This window comes from Rhipicephalus sanguineus, chromosome 7 (assembly GCF_013339695.2).
Source record: "Rhipicephalus sanguineus isolate Rsan-2018 chromosome 7, BIME_Rsan_1.4, whole genome shotgun sequence".
NCBI classification, from domain to species: Eukaryota; Metazoa; Arthropoda; class Arachnida; order Ixodida; family Ixodidae; genus Rhipicephalus; species Rhipicephalus sanguineus.
In genome coordinates this window covers 143,774,060-143,794,460 of record NC_051182.1, presented here as the reverse complement: position 1 = coordinate 143,794,460, position 20,401 = coordinate 143,774,060, and the positions used below count along the sequence as shown (strand labels likewise).

The following is a 20,401-nucleotide window of genomic DNA, read 5'->3' as shown; positions in this document are numbered from 1 at the left end:
TATATCTTGAAGTTCTATCCGCCGGATATATCGAAGCGTTTACTGATTAACTAATTTTCATTGTGTCGCTCGCGTGCGGTGAAGCGATACCCCGAACAGTTACACAGGAGCGTTACACAGTTACAGTTACACAGGAGCGTCGGTTGTCCATTTGCCCGGAAGATGGAGGGTTGGATTAATAGAACTGTGGACATTGAGGGAAGCACTTGAGATGAATCAGTCGGGTCGTTGTAGTCAGAATTTGGAAGTGTACTTAAAGGGGCCCTGCAACACTTTTCGAGCATGCTCAAAAAGCGCTGCCGATCGGTAGTCGAGGCTCCCGAGAACACGCGAGCCAAATATTATAGCGATGCGCATGGCCTGGAATTTACAATAAATTCTCAAAGTCAGCTGAAAATCGCTCCCTCTTCTCTCGACAAATGATGTATTAGTCCGCAAAATATGACGCGATTGTCGGCAGTTCCACCATTGGCTGATGTTATAATCACGATAACACCCTCATTATTACTTTCGTTGTTAATTTTGAGTTCAATAAGTAGATAATATGTATGTTTATATTCTGTTATCGCGTTAAAAACACCGAACAAACATTAATATTAGCACATCCGGTCTCACCGACAGCTCGTCTGCTCGTAGTTGCGTGGTTCCGTTTTCTTCGCCATGCGCTGTGCCGAAAACGTGAATATTTCTGTGCTTTTGACCATCGCCGGTTACCGTTGAGAGTGGCGGCCGTTCGAGTGTTGCCTCGTCAGCTGAGAACTGCATCGTCGGCACGTTCTCACGACCGACCGAGGCAGCGGCGCAGCGTGTCTCCGATAACAATGCTGGCGTCCGGTAATGGCGGCGCTTCGGGGACGTCTGCCAGTGCCGTCTTACGAGGCGGTGTATCGGAGCATGGGCCGAAACCGATCTCAGCTGTCATTCGTTCCAAACGAGCGCGCAGGTTTGCTTCCATAGTTGGCAGAGCGATGAAAACACTACGGCGTTCGAGGTGCGCACCCAACATTACCAAACCGACGCGCAGTTTTCAAGCACGCGCGATACACTGCGATCGGCTCCGCTCGACGAGAACGACGCAAGCCGACCGGAAGTGGCGGCACAGACCACGTGGTTGCGCCCAGACGTCAGAGAGAAAAAGAATGAAGAAAAAAACTCCGCCGGCGCTCTTGGGCGGAGCCTCGCTCCTCTGCGTTCCTTCCCCCGACTCGCTGCCTAGCTTTCCGCGCGTTCGCGGCGTTGAGTTGAGGGAGAAAGCTGCGGAACGTGATCTCTATAATTTGGTAACACCACTTAGACTTGACGGATTCGAAAAATTTTTGCGGCATATGACTCGTGAAGGGTCATACGTCAATAATGAGACTATTCCAATATAACTAAGAAAGGTGTTGCAGGGCCCCTTTAAATATCAGCTACACGTTTACAACAAAAGTGCGCCTGGGAGCAGTGGCTGCCAACGTAGCCCCCCCCCCCCCGTTTTTCGTTCCCCAGCGAGCGGGGTAAAAATGGTGGTGGGGGGGGGGGGGGGAATACGCGCCCATGCCTCCCATCCCACAGCTGACGCTTCTGCTTGCTGTTACGCAGAGAAAGCACAGGAATGGGCGCCTGGTCAGATACACCCTTTCTCTTTTATTGTGCAGGAATGCATGCTATTCATACCTATCTACACACGGGACAAGCCTCCAACCCTGAAACAAAACTGTCCGGCGCTTGTAGTACGCAAAAGCATTGCCTTTGAGATCTGCACCAGGATGGCTAGAATCCAGCCACCCTACCTGTACCTTGCAGGGACTCAGTGATAACCGTCGCCTCGGGCGACATTTTCTCTAATATGTCAAAACAAAAAGTGCAGCTTGAAAACTAAATATAAACAGTGAACAAATAATGCAGGCGCGCCTAAACTTGTGTGCAAAGTCATAATTACATTTCATTTGCAATACAAAAATTTCCTGTATGTTAACACGACACTGCTGCCACTTATATTTTCTTTTTATTTGAGCCTGTTAGCAGTTGCAACAGGCCTCGTTGTGCACCACCAGCTTCCCGCGAACACATGTGCTCAGCACCGGCATATTTACCGTGTTCATACATATTGTGTGCCTTTATTGCGTGCTTATCGTACTTGACATTCGTCGACTGGACATTTTGCACGTTTCGGAACGTCCTCCTGCATTGATCAAGGGGAGTGATGCGTCGTCGTTCGTCGCCGCTCAAAACTGCCTCATCGGACGCGCAGCTTGGTCTCCGCGCTCAAAAGTGCTTTCTTGCTTCGTTTATCGATTACTCACGTTGATCGCGTGATTCAATATTGAGTGTACTACCTCCAAAGACAATCCACGTCCCAGTGTTGTGACAAGCGGCGACCGCGGTTGTACAGGAGCGGAAGCGTGAGCCTTTCGACGAGCGACTGTGAAGAATGCAAAGCCAATGCCAAACTTCGGTAAGTTGAAGAAAGTCGCTGAACTAAGTAACTTGGTTATTCATTGCGTGATGCTGTTGTGCAGGAACCGATAGCCCGGGCGGCGTGTTGGCACAGCGAGGATGATGAACCAGAGACCCGATAGACAGGTATGTTTGGTGCTTTGAGCGCACTTGTATTTACATCACAGTAAAAACCGGTCGCCGATCGCGTTGATTACATGTTTGAAGGATGCGCGTTGCGGCTACGCGATCTTATCCTTCTATTGTGCAAGCCTCGTGTCGTTGCGCTATTGTTCCTTGGATGTTTAGTGTACGAGATCATCGCTTGAGAGTATTTTTACAATCCCTTGTCGCCGTGAAGAAGTGTCTGCCTTTAAACATACGGGTCGTCCCTTAGCGTTTTTACGGTGGTGATGCGAGAGTTCACCAAACTTGGTAATAACGCGCAAAAGTATCGCAAGACTGCGCACGTAGATAGAAAAACACACAGCCCTGTCACGCACACGCGATGATGGATATGTTTTTGTGCTTGCGTTCCCGAGTCCTTTTGTCAGAAATCCATGTAATTGCTCCGTGGTTAGGATTTCAACCTAGTTGCCTCATAGATGTTTTAAGGAAGCTCACTTGAAGTAAATAAATTTGAGTGAATTACGTTATGTACTGGTACTAAGTACACTCCAACAACTGCATGCTTAATTTCAAGAAGCACGTGTTTATATCAAATACTGTTAGTAGACGAGTATGTCAATTCAATTAGGTTAATTAAGCTAACACATGCCACTTTTTGGTGCAGTATTTGTGTTTAAGAAAAGTGCGTGAACTTCTTTTCTGCCATTATATATTTTTTCTTTGCTGCTTGAAGCACACCAGCAGGGGCGTAGCCAGGGGGGGTGTTGGGGGGGTTCAACCCCCCCCCCCCCCGAAATTTTTCAGTTTCGCTTGCGTATATATACACGCGCGAACATACATAAAGTATGGTTGACCCCCCCCCCCCCCCCCCGAAAAAAATTTCTGGCTACGCCCCTGCACACCAGGTTCTCTATCACGAATAATTTAGACCGTGGTCATGTAGTAAAAATGTTGCTTGATTGTGGGGGGCTTTAAGTCGTCGTATTTTAACGCTTTCTATTTTACATAATTATGGTACCGATATCGCCCTCTTACTTGTATGAGGACGCATAACCAAGGTGTAGTATTCAGTGATTTAGTATTTATTTAGCTTTTTAAGGTCATGAATTAAAAGAAAAAGATCTAAATTCTTATATATTCATATGTTTCCAGAAGTTCTCAGAAAGTTGCAGAATGTTATTGGTTTTGTGAAGCGCTTACATAACTAAAAAAAAATCAGATGGTTTAAGTTAACAAGACAAACTAAATGTGAATTCGCTTTAGAGTACCAAACATTTGTTTCCTGAATTGCTTGCATTCATGACGCAATACAATATGTATGGCTCGTTCCCACTTTGCGCCATCTGCACATGCACCACGCACTCTTTGCAAATATTGTTTTTGTCATGTGGATCACCCATACGCATGTTCTGGGTAGTGCTTATTATGTGCATGTGTGAATGTTGGATGTGCAGTGGCACTCTTTCGACAGCTGCAAGAAGTGGCTAGTCCACTAATGCCTGTTCTGATTGTTGCCTCATTGCTTCATTCAGAGATCGACCTTTTTAATGTATCGATGTACACTTGCCTGAAGACATGTTTGGTACTCGCTATCTGTGTGTGGTAGGGTTTGTTTTGCGTGAAAATAATCTTTTGTGGTATCTGTTATGTATGTATCAGCGATGACAGCTGTTCACGGCACCGACACAGAGGACAGATTGCAGTGCTAGATAGGAGCGGTCTTCCTGCAAGCCCAGACAAGTCATATTGAGTGGTAAGAATTCCTTTTCATCACTACAATGGGACAGTTTGGACACGTAACACGTATTGAGATATAGCGTATACTGGCCTTTAGCTTAGTTGTGGGAAACCTATCTCCTGCACTTTAGTGCAGTGCAAATTATTTAGTTTGTATCCCTTGAACATGGAACATGCAATAGTTTTCATTATGTAGTTTGTAATCCTTGAACATGGAATGACGCCAGAGCCAATGTTTTGACACTTGAAGTTGTCTTCATCAAGGGAGCAACTGTTGCTTCTTGACGTTGCTGTCTTGACGAAGGCAAGTCCACTTGTTGAAAAGTTGGCTTCAGCGACATAACCTCTTTGAGGATTTTTTTTGTCTCTTCAAGTGTCCTCCATCTTCCACCAAACAACTGTGTTTGGATTGCCATGAAGCTGTGCAGTGAAATCTTACTTATAATCATGTTGTTATGTGTATTGTTACGATGATAGCTTTTACCTTCAGAATGTTTTGTTGTCATCAAAACGAAACATTCCTTTCTCAATTTTTTCGGACAAGTACTTGTGTCATTCATTTTGTTGCACATTTTAAAGGATGATTATAGTGCAGTATTGCCACCTAAACATGGGCCGGATTGTTATAGTTTGTAATTTCTGCATTGTTAACCAGGGCCATTGCAAAATAACATTGAGAAAGAAATGAAATCCTAAGCCACAATAGACAGTCCGAAAAGCTGATACAGGTTTCCCGCTCCCCTTTAGTTGCAGGTAGCGTCTAGAAAAATCCTAAAATTTTGTCAGTTTTGTGTGTAAATCACAGAAAAGAAAAAGAAGACAGTGTCATAATTATGGAACTCTGTTTGCTAACTATAAAAATGCAAGTATTGCATTATTCAAGAAATCAGTGGATTTCTAGTGAATTTTTTTTTGCCATGTAGTTTGGAGCAGAGTAAGAAAACTTAAAAAAGAATGTCATCAAGGGTTGACATCTGGCCTTCTCGGTAAGACGTATCCTTAGATTTAGCACAGAGACCTGTGAAGATGGCACAAGAAGGAGAAACATGCTCAGGTGCTAAATTCCAGCAATGACTTATTTGCACTCGGATCACACTCAATTATGCATTGAACAAAAAGAAAACAGAAAACTCGGGCATGCACAGGCACAGCTGCATCAACGAAAAATAGTTATTTCTTTGTTAAAGATAGTGGTGGCGCACTAACACAATCTCGGCTAACATTATTAATAGTTGCCGATTCAATGATGAATGTAGTATTTTGTCACTGTGCCTCTGCACAATGAAACTCTCATCAAAGTGTAAGCAACCACATGTGCTCCAATGTACAGCTGACCAGTCATCGCTGCCTTTCTTTACGTTGTTGCAGCGTTCCCTGAGCCTTTTTTTTTTTTTTTTTTTTTTTTTGAGACGCTGCATCATTTGCCCTACGTAATGCTTACCACATGATAGGGGTATCTGGTAAATGACGCCTTCTTTGCAGGGCACGTAATGTGTCCTGTGATTCTTAATGCAGCCAAACGTCCTTGTGAGTATCTGGGTTGCTGCTTTTGCTTAGTTTAGAATCCTAATTTGAGGCCATGAGCACAATGCGGATGTTTGCCCTAGCCCCAACCGTTTTTATTTTGTCGGATATCCTGTGCAGATATGGCATAGTGGCAAAAATTCGTCGTCCATCAAGATTAGTCTTTTTTTTTTTTTTTTTGCCTCGCAACTACAAGGTGGTTTTCCGAGTAAGGCTTCTGCAACCGGTACAGCAAGGGGAGCAGGATATCCTGCTTGCGTCCGTGTCACATATCTCGGGAGCTCTTGCAACGCGAAGTGGAGTTGGGAGAGAGAGAGAAGAAAGACTCGGGAGACACAGTGGTGGCACCGCAAACCCAACCTTATCGCACACACCATGGCAAACAAAACTCGCACCCTGTCAAAATTTACAACAAAAATTCAACAAGTGCAGAAATGCAAAGTTAATGTGCACTCACTGACATTACACAACATTCAAGCTACGCTTAGCTCCTCATGCCTCGAGAGTCTGGCCACTGTGGCCCGTGGAGTCCGCTGACTCTGTATGTTGCCCAAGTTGACGCCCAGTGCCGACGTCAAAGCTCCTGTCGACGTCTCAGGGCCGTCGCCGGTGATCAGACGCCTCGCTGATTGTCTTCATCGCTGATGCCTCGTTCTCCGTCGAGCACACCGGTCCCTCCCAGCTAGGCCTAACTGTCGGCCTCTCCTCAGTGCCACGGGATCCAACTACCGACGTGGCTCCGTGATTGTCAGTGGGTTGCCGTCTCGTCGAGCTGTGGTAGTGCCGCAGAGGCCATGAGAACTGCGTGATGAGGCCGCAAGCCCAGGAAGCCTCGCTCGGTAGACACCAAGGTCGATGGCCACCCTGCAGAACTCGGCCCTGCTGCTCTCGTCGCGGGCGCGACGCTGGCTTCCACCACCTTCCTCTTGGCCAACTCCACCGAACAATGACTGCTTCTTCTTCCGGGGTCTCTCACCTCAGCTCGGGTCGCGTGGCACGCGCCTTTCTCCGGCCAGTGGCGTGCGTGGATGTGGCAGGGGTGCACACCATCGGGTACTTTTCAATTCCCCGCACACCATTGACGCATTCCGCCGTCCGGCACGCACCCCGTGCCCCCTTTACTCATGACAGTCCGGCGAGTTCTTGAAATTAAGGCTCATCCAAAAGAACTGGGAACAGGATTTTTAGTGCAATATACAAGCACAGGGGTTTTAAGATATGCGGATGACTACCTCTTTCTTTATCGATTACCACAAAGGTTCTGTCGAATCTGAAGCAACTAACGTAGTAACACTTGCACGTGATTACTTACACATAATGGTGCTTACCCACGAGCATCCGGGCGAGGAGTGTACCATTAGGTTCCTGAATGTACGATTTAATTTGCATAAAAATTGCATGTGCTAGTCGTACGAACTGAGGGGAAGCGAGCCAATCTTACCTTTTAGTTCCTCCCACTCAATAATGGTAAAAAGGTGCATTGTCTGACATTGCCTCGACAATGCCCTAAAATAGCCTGTTCCCATTTCTTGTGGACGAGCTTTAATTATATCCTGCTTGTGGACGCAAGCAAGATACCCTGGTCCCCTTGCTGTACCATTTGCAGAAGCCCTACTCAGAAAACCACCTTACAGTTGCCAGGCCAAAACAATGCCGAATCTTGATCGCTGAAATATGTTTGCCGCTATGCCACATCTGCACAAGATATCCAACAGCATAAACACGGTTGGTGCACACACAAACATCAGCGTTGTGATCCCGGTTTCAAATAAGCATACTAAACTATGCAAAAGCACCAACCCATGCAGTTGCTCAAAGGAGGCTTGGCTGGAGTAAGAATCGCAGGACACGTTACATGCTATGCAAAGGAGGCATTGTCTTTCAGATACCCCTATTATAGGGTAAGGACTATGTAGGTAAAATGGGCCATTGTCTCAAAGAAAGGCTCAGGGAACACTGCAACAATGTAAAGAAAGGCAGCGGTTGCCAGTTAGCCACACAGTGATAATACTATACTGTACTTTGGATTGATTATTGAATCCGCAACTATTCATTATCTTGGCCGATTGCCTTAGTGTGCCGTCACTATATTTAACAAAGAAAGAACTATTTTTCCTGGACACAGCTGTGCCTGCGCATGCCTCAGTTTTTATTTTTTTTTTAATTATACATATGTATGATCTGAGTTCAATGTTAGCACCTTTGTGTGTCCCTCCTGTCTTCACAGGTCTCTGCGATAAACATTAGCGTTTCAATATTATGTGTACCCACACATTCTTGCATTGATGACGTCATCTACAGGCATTGACAAACAGCAAGAGGAGGCAATGAAACATATATTCTGCCGCTATGTTATGAAGTGATGCAACATTGAAAATGGCCTTTCATGCAAAGCTGTAGGGCACACTTTCACAGCGTATTCCATTGCTCTATTTTTCTATGTTATGGGCCTTAATATTCTCAGTTCTGACCTTACTACTATGTATAGATTTATGGTGTTTTTATAGGTTGTGGTGCAACCATGTTTTAAGCAATGTCGTGCAACATGGGAGTACCCATTTGCTTCTAACAAAGCCTTGTTGTCAAATGACCGATAAGCCCGAGAGTTCGATAATCTGAATCTGAGATAGCCTTCATTAGAAGGCATCGAATACTCATATGTTTCATCACATTGTTTGGAACATTATCACACCACAATCTATAAAGATACCATGAATCTGCATATCGCACAGTTCATGAGACAGGTTGAGGCCTACCACAGAAAGAGAAATGTAATGCACTGTGGGATGGTGCCTTCAATAGCCTTGTTTGACAGGGAGCTTTAATTGTCGAATGAATTCATACTATTGTGGAAGGGTGTACATTTTAGCTATACTTGTAACTGGGCATGTTGGTACATACTCAGGAGGGAACAGGAGCGCGAGCTAATACACGGACAGCGCTCCTCTCTTCTTCTTTCTGTGTTGGTGTCTTAGCTCGTGATCCTCTTTCCTCCTTGGTGTATGTTTGATTACCCCATTTTGCTGTTTGCACATACACTATAGATGATGTTATCTCTGCGAACACTTGGGTTCTGATGATATTTTAAGCATCTGCGTGATTTCTAAAAAAAATGTTAGTTGTGAGTTTACCACCTCTATGTGTTCTTTCCTTGAGTAGCTGTGCATCCTGTCAAGATGTTCAACAAGTACCGACACATTCCAATGTGGATTCTTCTGTTGTTTCTAAAAGACAAGTGATCGATATCATAACTATGCAATATTTGCTAGCTAACATTGTAAATGTGTACTTTAAAGCATGGAACCGGAAAAAGATATTTCCATTTTCATAAAACTTCTGTAACCTCTTCAAGGTACCTAATGAATGTACCTTTAGCTATCGAATAATATGCAGAAGTCACCAGGGGTAATAACAATACAAAAATGCTTTGGCTCGCTTTCTCTAATGCCTTGTTTTTAAAATTTTTGTAGAAATGACCCATAATTTGTTACAGCATGCATATTGGTAAAATATATTGTAGGTTCTTACAGAACCCACCATTTTATGATTTTTTTCACTAGAATTTAGCATTTGTGTAGCTCCACATTTCACTTGCCTATTGCTCAGATTCACCTTGCACAAGCTAAGCATGGGCTACAAATCATTCTGTGATAGTTTTGTTTAAAACAAAGGAGGAATAGGCTCACTGATGCACGCAGGAGTCATGCATGGAGTACCATTTGAGTAGCAAAAGGCAGTGATTCCATTCCTGCGCCAACTGCGCCAAAGTGCGCCAAATTGTATTTACTGCGCCATCCTGATAATATCGACGAAAATTGCGCCAAACTGCACCAAAGTCTCGGATTTCGGGGCATCTATCACCGGCAATCGCAGTCCAAACATGTGCAGCTTGATCTTGGGGCTGCCAAAGTCGCAACCATGGACCAAGAGTTATTCCGTTGAATAAATAGCGCTCGGCGCGCGTGCGTCCCGAGTAAGCCATGATGCCATGCACGGTGCCGACGCAGCTTCTGTTCTGCATGTCGGCTCGACAGCATAACGCGCTCTCCATGGGCGTCCGGAGGGGGGTGCAAGGGGGGGCGGCTGCCCCCCCTTGAAATTTCGGATAATAATTTTCTGTGCAGTAGCTTCAGGATTGCCAGCCAACTTTGCACGTTACACACTACCATAGGTCGGCAAAAAATGTGGAACTCATTCAGACTCACTCAGTAAATATATTTTGCCTTTAGGACTCACTCGGACTCAGACTCGCAAAAATTTTTCTCATTCAGACTCACTCGGACTCAGACTCACTGAAATTTTTCTCAACCGGACTCACTTGGACTCAAACTCACCACATGTTGCTGGCACGGACTCACTCTGACTCAGACTCACGGCTCGATCTGAGTCTGAGTGAGTCGACTCATGAGTCCATTAGCATGTAATGAACTATTTTGACCATAGTGTCAATGCTCTTTAACATCAATATTTCATATAACTGGCGTTGTACTTGGCGCGTGTTGATCTCATACCTTTAAATGCGAGTTATCAATGGTTGCAATGCAGTAAGGACATTTTGATCGAAAGAAATGACTCACACGGGATATTTTATCAAGAACCTCCCATGAAAGATTTTGCCAGAGGGAGGTAAAACCCCCGTCCCGTCGCCCCCCTCCGTAACTCACGCCTCTGATCAATGAATATTGGGATGGCGTATGTACGCTAGTGCATTGAAGTATATGTGTGAGTAGACGTGAGTATAAACTTAAGTCATCATAAGGCTGATAGCAATGCTGAAGTGGAGTACATCGGACCACAGTTCGGCAAAAAAAAAATGTGGAGCTCACTCAGACTCACTCATGAAATATATTTTGCCCTAAGGGCTCACTCGGACTCAGACTCGCCAAACTTTTCCTCATTCGGACTCCCTCGGACTCAGACTCATTGAAATTTTTCTCAGCCGGACTCATTCGAACTCGGACTCACGAAAATCTTACTCAGACTCACTCACTGCTCGGTCTGAGTCTGAGTGAGCCTGAGTGAGTCGACTCATGAGTGAGTTTGCCCACCTATGCACACTACTATTGACTAATCTTGCCAGTGATGTCACGGCAGTGAAAGAAAAGCTACCTGTGTTGGACTCGAGCCCCCTCCCCCCCTGCTGATGAACCCCCCTGCAAAAAGTTCTGCGGACGCCCTTGGCGCTCTCCGCAGAGGCTCGTGACGTCTAAGCCTATCGGTAGCGAGAAAGTGCGACGGCGATTCATCGTCGTCTGTTCCAGAAACGCTGCTGATAGCTCTTTTCAAGCTTCGCACGGCACGTAAGGAAAGCAGTGTTCAGTAATAACTACATGCGTGCCGCTAAAATGTCTGTCACTTCTGTTTCTGGACATCGCGGAATGAAATCTGGGATCGCTAGCAGTAGAAATGGAACAATATGGAATTTTCCTTGCTTCGCGTTTATGGAAGAGCACGCGAACGGTGGGAACGCGTTGACACTTTTCCTCAGATATACTTTACCCATGGATCTTGATCCAGTAGAGCTTTTCCGTAATTCCTTCCACCAGCGCACCCGAGTTTGTAATCACTCTGCGGTAAATACTCCCTAAAAGGCCCTGCCATTTCGAGCTCACGAGCTAGGGTTCCAATTCGAGTTTTTGTTTGCTTTTTTAAAAATGTCATCTCATTAATAAAAGCATATCTCCTGGTCGGAGCAGCCGCAAATGCGCAGCTATCAGTAGCGGGCCCGTCGCTCACAGTGAAGTGGCTGCACCATGTTACACGTCCACCCCTCGCTTTCGAGGGTCAATAGCTGACGGTTAAAAAAAAACTCAGTTTCACTTAAGGGCGAAACAATGAATGCGATACCAACAAATTGTATTGTTAAACGAAGTAAGGCTAGCAGCTATATTTTGGATCCGATCTCACGTAACTCAACAAAACGCTGGTTTAAGGGAATATGGCCGCTCCAGGAACCGAAGCGTTTTCGTGCTCCGAGTTCTCTAAACGCGAAGTAAGCGTTGAGAGCACAGCAAGTTTGCGAACAGTCTCCTGATGCCTCGAGATAGCGTGCGCGCAAGCGACTGCACCCTTCGAACGATGTGGTTCCCCTCCCCCCCTCCGCTCCCCTGGCGTCCCTTCATGCTCCTTACGAAAGATGGGCGGGGTGTTTCCTCTCTGTTTGATGAGCAATCGACGGCAGGCCCGCATGCGGGAAGATGTTACCTCATGCGCTCTCCGTGCGACGGAGAGAGACGGCCGGCTAGCTTAAAGGAGTCCTGACACAAAAATTTTGGCCCTGCGTTTTTTTGCTGCAATGTGTTGCTGGGGGCCTGTTAGTCATAACACGGCACATCGTTTGCTGCAGCGCGCGACAGATAATTAATTGCAAGCTCCTCATTACCGACACAGCCTCAGTTTCGGTTTGACAGAGCTCCAAAAACGACAAGCCGCCGGTTGCGACTATCACCACCTAGCGAGTGAAACGCTCGGTCACGTGAGCACACAGAACAGTGACGTATTTCCGCGCGGTCTGTCGTCGTCGGGCTCATCGTCGTCTGATGGCGACGATTTTCTTGCGGCGCTGATGGAAGGAATTTTTGACGTGGCGAATCACTTCAGGTTTGACCCGCTGGCGAGGAGCGATTCTTCGGGAAGCGCATCAAAACAGAAATGGCGGCTACGGCGTCATCATAACTTGTACCGGCTGCAACGGTTACGTAGGGGAAGTGAGGGGGTCACCTCCGAGGGTGTCAATGCACCAGGTGCGGCCTATAATGCTGGATCGCGCTCGCGAACTTCAAAATTCATATAAAATACCTTCCAAGTTTTATTCGCTGTCGATATTTTGCAGATGGTACATGCACGTACACGGGAATCGAACCAGCAGGCTATCTCGGCCGCGATATTTTGTGTCAGTACCCCTTCAATCTCCGCTTCAGCCGCGTTCGTCGCCAGCGCTCGCGAGCTTTTACCCGCGGCTAGAATGCGCGTGGTGATGTTATTAATTTGGACTTTATACGGAAAATTACGGCAACGGCGACGGGAAAAATCTGCCGAGAGTGTCCATATAATTGCTATCACAATAATTTTTTTTTAATATTGAGGAGCTGTGAAGTGGATGATAAGCGAAGCTGTTTCGCGCATGGCACAGAGGTGACATGGTGGAGGACAGTTTGGTATGTAAGGCCAGGTTGTTAACGGCCAGGCTGTTAACGTTCAATATGCAATATTAATGCGAAGGCCTTAGATGCTTTATCAAACACGAAAATTGACCGTCGGCGGCGTTCGATTTATGCACAAAATAATCATGTGATGTCGTCATCATCACGTCATAGATAATCGAAACTTGTGATGTCAACATGGCGTCATATATCGTGATGTCACGTGATGATGTCATCACGTGACATCGTCGCTTTACACTGCTTCCGTGATCGGTGCGCCGATCAAGGAGGTAGCACGAAACCAGGAGAGGTGGAGAGAGGGAGGGGGGAGGATCTACCCGTCGATTGAGAAGAAAAATAACCTGGCTTTCGCTTTGGAGTTTTCTTATGGGAATGCATTAGGGACAGTGTGGCTCTTTAGCATTGAGGCACTGCTGTACATCACGGTGTTTGTCTACCACGTCTGCTGATAACCCCATAGATGTATTTAGAGTGTTATAAATTGCAATTTTATTGATCTGTTATTCTGTTTATTTGCTAGTGTCGAAAATAATCGCCAAAGAGGTTAATGCAGAACACTCAACTGCATGAGCCCTTATTTTTTCATTAGCGAGTGAAGTATGGAGTTCTCCTGAGATGATTTTTTTCCATGAGATTTGCAATGAATCGAAATATTTCTAGCCTTCATAAGAGCCCCATAATAATATTCAGGTGCTTGAATGTTAATGCAATATGCTTCTGTAGTGCACTCCAGGATGTAAAACCTGCTGCTCCAGAGTGCTCCCAGATGCAAAATTATCTGCTCCAAAGTGCTCCAAGATGAAAAGTTTTGCTGCTCCAAAGTGCGCCAAAACGGAAATTTTACTGCTCCAAAAATTGCTCCAAATCAGAAGTACTCGGTAGCATCACTGAAAAGGACATTATTATGCAATGTTACAACAAAGAAGCTAACAGAGCTAATTGGTCTGTCTATAACAGCTGGCCAATCTACGACGCCACAGCCCACGGAAGTGATGTATAGTGGTTTGTTTTCTTATGTTTTTGATCAAAGCAGCATGAAGCCAAGGCTATGTAGTTGGACATTGATTGATACAGATGGATTACTCAGTTGAAATGGTAAAAATTATACCACTGTTTTGAAAAAAAGGCATCAATCATAAATTGCAACATATATTTACATGCTGCCCTAAGCTGTATGCTTCAGTGCCAAACTAATATTAACACTCTCTCTTGCAGGTTTCAAATACAGCAACTGTACCACCACGACAGTGCAGCACAAGAGACCCTATCGTCAGTGCCGAGTCAGAAATTAAATAGAAAAGCGCTTTATCCTGAAATCTTTCATCTGATCTTATTTCATTTGTTTGTGATTATAAAACAGCGCTTTCGTAGGAAATACAAAATTTACCTAGCCCCGTTTATTGTCCTATTGAAACTAAATAGGTTGACAATTTAGTGCTTGTTTATAAATGCATGTATCATAGACCTGCAAGATCATTTATTGGCTTCGAAAGACTGTTACATGTAAAGAAGAATGGTGATCTAGTCATTGCTGGAAATGGTCTGCTGGCATTTATGTGACAACCCTCTAAAGCATACGCACTTTCGTATTATTAACGAAAAAATATTTACTGACCTCTGTGCAGCAAACATGCTGTTGCTGGCATAAGGCCTAAGTCTGCAATATGGTGTTTAATGTCAACCTAATGCATATGTTCAATTGCATTTCACTAGACAACGGCCATTAGAAACTCAAACATTAGGACTCTATAAGACTAACGCTAGACAGTGGTCATAAGAAACTCGTATGTCGGCACACTATAGACTAATACTTGTGCCACACGGGCACAGAAAATGACATTCGGTAGTGAAGGCATTCAGTTCCCGAATGACATTTTTTTCGGCGGAGCTGCTACACGTCCAAACTGAATGACATTTGACTTGATGATGTCGATCGCAGCATCTTCTGTAGTGAGCGATTGTTGAGTAGTAATAAAAAAATAAACATGCGTTTACAAGCTTCATATACCTCTGAGAATGATTAAATGTAGAAATAGGCATGTTACGCTGCCGTAAGCTTTAGTTCGTTGCTCTGTTTCACGACGTTGCAGCTGACCGTAACAACTTAAGCCAACGGTAGTCAGATCCACAGCGTAAAAAGAAAATGGCGCCTGTCGCATCCAAAATACAGCGTTTGAAGCGCTTGTTTAAGTGATTAGTGTAAATAAAAGACGTGAAAACTTTATTTTCAGCTGAATAGGATGTTTTATATAATTTAGGTTTATCGCACTTTGTCAGCTGTGCCGTCGAGAGTATGCATTTCTCACTCGAATGAGTTCTGGCGATGGCATTAGGTGACGAATGGCATTTGGGCGAATGCCATTTCGTTCGTTCGTGTGGCACCGCGCGAATGGCATTAAATCTGAAGGCATTAGGAGGTAAATGCCATTTTCTGTTCCCGTGTGGCACGGGTATAACGGTGGCCAATTGCTGGTAGACTCTCATTAGGTGTGCATTAGAAAGTGCATTAGACTGGCATTAAGCAGTCTAATGATTCTGATGTCTAAAGACATTAGTCCCTTTATTGAAAGACAACAAATATGTTGTGCATATTCCCATCATGGACAGGCGCATAAGTGCTGAACGATGATGGTGAATATTTTCTCACGTGAAATTACTACCGGTGAATATTGTCCTACTCGGTGCTAGGAGCCTGCTTAGGATATAGCAAGCAGCGATAAATGAAAACTTTTTTTTGTGTGTGTGCAATGCAGGAGTGTGGTTACGCCCCAGTGAGTAATGCGGAACAGTAATTTCGGTTCTTTCACGCTGGAAAGGATAGTTCACGTGGCAATTAATGCTTTGGCATTTTTGTATGTTTCTTATTTATGAATAGGTTCGTTGAACACCTTTACCATGCAGACAGTGTACTGAAAGCAGACGCCCAGAAGATGCCTCTACCATCTCGGCTCATAAGGAAACTTGTGACATGAAATATATGAAGCTCAAATTACTCTGAGTAATCAAGGTTTATTCATCTTATATTGAATAGCACTTTTAATAACTTATTACGTGTTAGAACAGTGACTGGGATAGGCTTGTTAGCTATTATTAGATGTGAAGCATCTTATAGCGGAGTTCAATCCGGTGGTGGTGGTGTGCGGCGTGACCACCCTTACTGCGCATGCGCAAACCTTCTACACTTCCCCTCTCCACATCACCTCGCCCCTTCCCTTTCCCCTCCCTTATCCCTCTCCACTTCCCCTCCTCCCCTTTCTGCCCCTCTCCACTCCCCTCACCTTTCCCCCTCTCCCGTCCCCATCCCCTCCCCCTCTCTCATTTCCCCCTCTCCACATCCCTCTCCCCTTTCCCCCTCACCACACCACCTCTGAAACGCGGGCTCTACATGCCGAAACACTGCTTCGCATCGCCTCATGGTCCCCTTTAGCGGGAGATGGTGTGATTTTTATTTTAATTGTACCTTGCAGTACTATTAAAATTAGCGAAACTCAAACCCTTTCACCCGGTTGAGGCGAGCAGAACACGTACACAACAGGGTGACCTGTCCCCCTCATTTTTCTTCTTTCATATATGCTTCCGCCCTTACCCAGGCATTGGCATGCTTCAGGAAGGTTTCGACTTGGGCTTGTTGGTGATTCATCTTGATGGGAAATTACGCGCACAAAAGACAGGGACACAAGAAGGAACATAGATGGACAGACAAAGTTGCCATCAAGATTGGCATGCTTACCTGTTTCAGTAGCGGCTTCCAATGCTTTATTCGTAAGCGTTGCTGTGACTAGATTTATTCCATCTGCCTAAGTTGCTTTCGTAATATGGCACCTGTCTGCAGTGTTTTCTGCAAGTTCTAATTCAGGCTAATAGAGTACACTGAAAAGAAAGACAATGTGGTAGTCCCGTTAAAGAGTACTGCGAAAGGGATGCTTATCATTGGTAGAACTGCTCTCCTTTTTGTTCCATGAGTACTCCGTTAATTGACATGTCCTTTCTCCTTCAGCACACCGAGGCTTCGTCAAGGCAGAGCTGCGGCTAAACGTCGTCGTCGCCATGCTGGAATTGGCGATCCGCCGTCTGGTCGCCCTCCAGCAGCCCCAGCAGTGACGGCGATGCGGAGGCCCGGGGCGGTGGCACCCCCGTCAGTGCACCCGGCGGACGTGACGGTCTGCCCGGGAAGAGGTGCACGACAGCCTGTCACCGCCCCCTCCACCAGCCCCACGGCGCCCTCCGGCTGCCCCAGCAGTCACGGCGATGCAGTGAGCGCACCCGGTGGACGTAAAGGTCTGCCCAGTGAGAGGTGCGCGACAGCCTGTGACCGCCCCCTCCACCAGCCCCACGGCGCCTTCCAGCTGCCCCAGCAGTCCGGACGATGCAGTGAGTGCACCCGGTGGACGTAAAGGTCTGCCCAGAGAGAGGTGCGCGACAGCCTGTGACCGCCCCCTCCACCAGCCCCACGGCGCCCTCCGGCTGCCCCAGCAGTCACGGCGATGCAGTGAGCGCACCCGGTGGACGTAATGGTCTGCCCAGGGAGAGGTGCGCGACAGCCTGTGACCGCCCCCTCCACCAGCCCCACGGCGCCTTCCGGCTGCCCCAGCAGTCACAGCGATGCAGTGAGCGATCCCAGTGGACGTAAAGGTCTGCCCACGGAGTGGTGCGCGACAGCCTGTGACTTCCCCCTCCACCAGCTCCGCGGCGCCCTCCGGCTGCCCCAGCAGTCACGGCGATGCAGTGAGCGTACCCGGTGGACGTAAAGGTCTGCCCTGTGAGAGGTGCGCGACAGCCTGTGACCGCCCCCTCCACCAGCCCCACGGCGCCTTCCAGCTGCCCCAGCAGTCACGGCGATGCAGTGAGTGCACCCGGTGGACGTAAAGGTCTGCCCAGGCAGTGGTGCGCGACAGCCTGTGACTTCCCCCTCCACCAGCCCCGCGGCGCCCTCCGGCTGCCCCAGCAGTCACGGCGATGCAGTGAGCGCACCCGGTGGACGTAAAGGTCTGCCCAGTGAGAGGTGCGCGACAGCCTGTGACCGCCCCCTCCACCAGCCCCACGGCGCCCTCCGGCTGCCCCAGCAGTCACGGCGATGCAGTGAGTGCACCCGGTGGACGTAAAGGTCTGGCCAGGCAGTGGTGCGCGACAGCCTGTGACTTCCCCCTCCACCAGCCCCGCGGCGCCCTCCGGCTGCCCCAGCAGTCACGGCGGTGCAGTGAGCGCACCCGGTGGACGTAAAGGTCTGCCCAGTGAGAGGTGCGCGACAGCCTGTGACCGCCCCCTCCACCAGCCCCACGGCGCCCTCCGGCTGCCCCAGCAGTCACGGCGATGCAGTGAGTGCACCCGGTGGACGTAAAGGTCTGCCCAGGGAGAGGTGCGCGACAGCCTGTGACCGCCCCCTCCACCAGCCCCACGGCGCCCTCCGGCTGCCCCAGCAGTCACGACGATGCAGTGAGCGCACCCGGTGGACGTAAAGGTCTGCCCAGGGAGAGGTGCGCGACAGCCTGTGACCGCCCCCTCCACCAGCCCCACGGCGCCCTCCGGCTGCCCCAGCAGTCACGGCGATGCAGTGAGCGCACCCGGTGGACGTAAAGGTCTGCCCAGTGAGAGGTGCGCGACAGCCTGTGACCGCCCCCTCCACCAGCCCCACGGCGCCCTCCGGCTGCCCCAGCAGTCACGGCGATGCAGTGAGCGCACCCGGTGGACGTAAAGGTCTGCCCAGGGAGTGGTGCGCGACAGCCTGTGACTTCCCCCTCCACCAGCCCCGCGGCGCCCTCCGGCTGCCCCAGCAGTCACGGCGATGCAGTGAGCGCAACCCGGTGGACGTAAAGGTCTGCCCAGTGAGAGGTGCGCGACAGCCTGTGACCGCCCCCTCCACCAGCCCCACGGCGCCTTCCAGCTGCCCCAGCAGTCACGGCGATGCAGTGAGTGCACCCGGTGGACGTAAAGGTCTGCCCAGGGAGTGGTGCGCGACAGCCTGTGACTTCCCCCTCCACCAGCCCCGCGGCGCCTTCCGGCTGCCCCAGCAGTGACGGCGAAGTGGTGAGCGCACCCAGCGGACATGGCGGTTTTCCCGGGGATAGGTGTGCGACAGCCTGTCACCGCCCCCTCAACCAGCTCCGCTGCGCCCTCCAGCCGCCCCAGCAGTGATGGCGATGCTGTCACTGCTGACCTCATGCGAACCAGCTAATTACTGTTAGCATTGACTGCAAGAAAAGAAGGCATTGCATTTTTATAGAAAAGTAGACGACGAAAAAGGCCTTACGGTTTTTTTAACATTTTGCATGGATGGATGTATACTGTGAGCCTGCCGTTTATGATGTGACGGTGACATCTGCGGCACCAAAGTGGAAAGGAAGACTAGCTTTTTTTTTATGTCAACCTAAGATCTTGTCTACTCCAATTTAATAGACGTCGCTGTAGAAGAAAATAAAAGACCATAAAGTCAAAGCCCAACTCTTCTCCTTTTACGGTAAAATGGTCTTATTTTTCCCACTATTTTTTTGCCCTTTCTCTACATTTGTGCCACTATTCGTCCAACTATCTCTTACTTATTTTTATCACGGACGTGTTTACCTTTCCCTGTGGCTGTCTTAAGACCCAACGTTTCAGGTACGCTAGTGCCCATACATACGTGCGTGTGGCCATCTCCACATTCAGTTAAAACATGATCGGTCGTTCCCTTAGCTTCCTCATAGCATGTGCATTTTTCTTTTTAGTGCATCTCGCTTTATAACTACGGGTTCTTATCGTTGTCCAATCTTGCTTCGAACAGTAAACCGTTTCCCCCTGAATTATCATCAAATGCCTCGCTCCTAATCTCATTTTTACCCTTTCAGTAGTTACTCAATCGTTTCTTTTCCCATTGCTGCTCTCCAAAGAATCCTCCTCACCTCTCTGACCTTTCAGTAGGTGCTCTGTGTTGTCATGTCGCTTGCACTGCCAGCCATATACCGTATTTATTCAAATCTAAGCCGATGTTTTTTTCGAAAAAACGATGTGCGAAAGTAGGGGGGTCGGCTTAGATTCGAGTACAATGACTAAGGTTTTTTTTGTTTGTTTTTTTTTTTTTTGCCTTGCGAATTTCGGGGGTCGGCTTAGAATCGGGGCCAGCCTAGATTCGAGTAAATACGGTATTTACTGGCTTGTCCCCAGTTCTCTTTCTCCACAGTGAGTCAACGCTCTTCCTATACGAATGCCAAAACACTTTCTCTGCCCATCTAGTGTCCTTCATATTCCATAGCCTCTCTTCCAACCTCATTTTCCTCTGAGCTTCCCTCACCTCAAAGCTTGTCCATTCCATCTCGCCCTTTACAGCCTCATTTCTCATCTTCCCGTGAGCGCTTAAAGCAATGCGTCCCACAATCCTTTGATTCACGTCCAGTCCTGGTTGCGTATTTGACAACCGTATGCTATGCAACACAGGAGAGAGAGGAGAGACCATGGGG

At 47.7% G+C, this 20,401-nt stretch overlaps 2 long non-coding RNA genes across 6 annotated transcripts; both read left to right on the top strand.

The window, feature by feature from the left end:
* The first annotated feature begins 2,037 nt into the window (after nucleotides 1-2,037).
* Nucleotides 2,038-14,584, top strand: LOC119400137 (uncharacterized). Its single transcript, XR_005185015.2, has 4 exons — nucleotides 2,038-2,437; nucleotides 2,502-2,565; nucleotides 4,207-4,300; nucleotides 14,187-14,584. It is a non-coding gene; the product is annotated as an uncharacterized LOC119400137 (long non-coding RNA).
* A 1,535-nt stretch (nucleotides 14,585-16,119) lies between these two features.
* On the top strand, nucleotides 16,120-19,988 carry LOC125759364 (uncharacterized). Of its 5 annotated transcripts, none has more exons than XR_007416967.1 (3): nucleotides 16,120-17,721; nucleotides 18,312-18,681; nucleotides 18,801-19,988. It is a non-coding gene; the product is annotated as an uncharacterized LOC125759364 (long non-coding RNA). The 5 variants fall into 5 exon arrangements; XR_007416965.1 differs by lacking the exon at nucleotides 18,801-19,988 and adding an exon at nucleotides 17,738-17,839 and having other exon boundaries at nucleotides 16,120-17,265; nucleotides 18,194-18,766; XR_007416964.1 differs by lacking the exon at nucleotides 18,801-19,988 and adding an exon at nucleotides 17,738-17,957 and having other exon boundaries at nucleotides 16,120-17,265; nucleotides 18,312-18,766.
* Nucleotides 19,989-20,401: the final 413 nt, after the last annotated feature.